Here is a 3,778-nt window from a genome sequence, read left to right as displayed (position 1 = left end):
CAGATGGTAGGAATTTCTTACCTGAACCTTGAGCAACCAGGTACACCAAGCAAATCAGCAACTAAGACTGTGAGCCTTCTAAAAGGACATTGCATTCTTCCGAAATCAGGACGGATAGCTGAAGTAATAACTTCCAGGTGCCTTGCCTGTGCTCATGTCAACAAAAAACCAGGTAAAAAGCCAACCCCAGGAGTATGGGCCCAAGGAAGCACTCCAGGGGAGCATTGGGAGATGGATTATTAGCCCCACCCCACCTTAGGTTATAAATATCTTCTAGTTTTCAATGACACCTTTTCAGGGTGGGTAAGAAGCATTTCTACAGGAAACAGCTATGATTGTGATTAAAAACTTGATATACTCCCTACAGGGCAAGGTTTACCCCATTTAAAATAATGTTTGGAAGAGTCCTTCCCTGACTCCCCAGGCTCCCCTCTGAAATACTGGCTAGACTTCATAATGCTTCCTTACTTAAGTTTCTGCAGAACTTAGAGGCAACTCAGTGGGAGGTACATCAACAGGTCCGGGAGACACCGCCACTGCCAGCTCAGACCCAGTCCATCCCTTCCAAACTGGAGTTTCTTTGTTTTGTTTTGTTTTTGTTGCCAGTCCTGGGGCTTGAACTCAGGGCCTGAGCCCTGTCCCTGGCTTCTCTTTGCTCAAGGCTAGCACTCTACCACTTGAGCCACAGCGCCATTTCCGGCTTTTTTCTATATAGGTGGTGCTGAGGAATCGAACCCAGGGGCTTCATGTACACGAGGCAAGCACTTTACCACTAGGCCATATTCCAGCCCCCGCAAACTGGAGTTTCTGTCTGGGTTAAAGATGGCCTCACTTCCACCCGGAAGGGACCCAGCACCATCATCCGGCTCCCTGCCACTCTGGTGAAAGTAGACAGGATTCCTGCCTGGCTCTCCCACAGACTCAGGATGGAAGGAAGGCACATGCCACTTCAGACCCACTGAAGCTAAGACTCTCTCATCACACCAACACTTTACACTTTCTGTCAACTCTTTCCCCATAGCCGTCTTTGCTTGACACTCTTTCTGGGGAACAGAGGTTTGTAAACCTTACCCAACCTGAGATCTGGAAAAGGATTGCCGGCTATGTTAAAGCTCAAGGCTTCCTTACTATATGGGCATTGTTATGCTGAGCCAATTTTAACTGCTGGAGCCTCCTCAGATAGCAGTTGGGATCAGCCCAGGCAAAACCAAACAGGATGGGAACTTCTGTTTCTACAACATGGGGGGACTCTGCAAAGCCTTAGGAGAAACATGTCTTCTGCTAATAAAACAGGTCTAATACAGGAGAGCCTCTCCATGGTGAGATAAAACACAGAAACAAGAAAGCCTAAGTTGGCAAATTCCCAGAACTGATTCCAAAAATTGTTTAGAGGGTCCCCATGGCTAATAACTTTGCAGCCATGGGGTCCTTAATTCTACTTCTCTTTGGTGTAACTATAAGTCCACATCTTCTCCATTGTTTTATAAGCTCATGATTCTAAAGACCCAATATAGCCCTCTCACCTAACCAGTGGGGAATGAGATATGGAGACTGGGTCTACCTAATGCCATCTTGTCCTCACCACCTTGTTTGTTTGTTTGTTTATTTATTTATTTATGCCAGTCCTGGGCCTTGGACTCAGGGCCTGTGGGGAATGAGATATGGAGACTGGGTCTACCTAATGCCATCTTGTCCTCACCACCATATTTATGTATGTATGTATGTATGTATGTATGTATGTATGTATGTATGCATGTATGTATGTATTTATTTATTTATGCATGCCAGTCGTGGGGCTTGGACTCAGGGCCTGAGCACTGTCCCTGGCTTCTTTTTGCTCAAGGCTAGCACTCTGCCACTTGAGCCACAGCGCCACTTCTGGCCATTTTCTGTATATGTGGTGCTGGGGAATCGAACCCAGGGCTTCAAGTGTACGAGGCAAGCACTCTTGCCACTAGGCCATATCCCCAGCCCCACCATCTTTATATTTTAAGAGATGGCGAGGACTTTCTGAGAACTCTAGAAGTGATATATGTCATTCTTTTGAATCCCAGATATGGCCTGGGTTGTTAAGCACGACAGGAGTGATACAGGTCATTTTTTGAATTGCAGATGTGTCATGGTCTGTTAAAATCCAGGAAAGATTTGCTCCAGAGAATACTTGCCCTTGATTGCCCTTTATTGTTCCCCCTAGTTTGCTTTGCTTATGTAGAACACACTTTTGTTAGGTTTAGCTACTCACACCAGTCTTGTGGTTTCACACCAGTCTTGTGGTTTTTGCCTTTATAATAACTTTATAATAACTTTATAATAACTGCATTTGACCCTGCAAGTTTTTTGGGGGGACGTGAGTCTGCTTCCAGTCACCAGCTTTCTAACAGACTCCTGATTCAACCTCTCAAAGTGTGACTTCTCTGTATCTTGTTGAACTCCCATGTAACATTTCTAACACGCTTCTACCCTCTATGACAAAAACAAGATTGCATTAAGGAACCCCATTAGTTCATATTCAGCGAGACAACTATGAAATTCCTGCAGTATCTGAATGGAATAAAATAGGAGAAGTGTGTGTGTGTGTGTGTGTGTGTGTGTGTGTGTGTGTGTGTGTGTGTGTGTGTGGTACTGGGGTTTGAGCTTGGGGCCAGGGTGATCTCCCTTAGCTTTTTTGCTTTAGGCTGGTGTTCTATCACTGGAGTCACACCTCGATTTCTGGCTTTGTGGTGGTTGGTTGGAGATAAGAGTCTCATGGACTTTCCTGCTCCGGTTGTCTTTGAACTGAGATCCTAGGATCCACTCTTCTTTAACTGGGAGGACCCAGACACCCTGATGAAAAAGACTGTTTTCAGCTCAGCCAGAGCCCACGCTGACAGGCTTAATCAGGAAAACCCTAGCTCCAGCCTGTCAGTGGGAATGAGGCAATTCCTGCAGTAGACCGAAACAGGAGTTACCAGCCTGCTGGGAGTGGCCCTAAACAGCCTGAATTTATGAGCACATGCCTGGCAGAAGGCATGCTCCAAAATGCCCACTCTAGGGTTAACTTGAAATGGCTTCAGGAAGTTATTCAGGACCCCTCTGAAAACGCTGTCCTCTCCTGTAACCACATCTTGGAGGCCATTACTCAGTACACCAACTTTGACGTCAACTCCCCAGAGGGCACCCTGCTTTTTCATGTTCCCTCCTTAGCCAGTCTGCACCAGACATTGGGCAAACATTATACTGCTTAGGAAAGGGACCTGTGAGCTCTCAAAACGAGAGCTTAGATGGTGCTTTCAAAATCCTTAAGACAGGGTGGAGGAAGCCAAAAAGGAGTGGGTACAGGAGCATAAAAAGAATGAGGAGCCCAGGTTGAACTTTTCCTCCTGGCTGCTGCCCCCCAAAAGCCTCAGCCAGTCACATGTAAAGGTGAGAGAGATTCAGACTCTGCTGGTCAGTCACAGGGTAGCCCCCCTACCCTGTCCTTGTTTGAGTACAATCCAACAGGGCACGGGGCCAAAGAGTGTCCAAACCCAAGACCTCCCTCCCACTAGGGCCCGCCCCAACTATAAACAATGGGGACACTGGAAAATGGACTGTCCTCCTGCCACCCTGGCAGGCCACCTGACTTCCATTCCTCCCCCTCCTCTTGGGCCCAGATACAAGGAGGGGGCCTGGGTTCCTGGCCCCAAACTGAACCTTTTCTCAGCCTTCTAGCACTTAGGGTGCAAGGTTATAGTGGCAGGAGAAAACATCCCTTTTATCCTGGTCACTGGTGCCTCCCTACCGCTCCTAACTTCCTGGA

This window comes from Perognathus longimembris, chromosome 13, assembly GCF_023159225.1.
Source record: "Perognathus longimembris pacificus isolate PPM17 chromosome 13, ASM2315922v1, whole genome shotgun sequence".
NCBI lineage: Eukaryota > Metazoa > Chordata > Mammalia > Rodentia > Heteromyidae > Perognathus > Perognathus longimembris.
Note: the sequence above shows the minus strand (reverse complement) of the source record.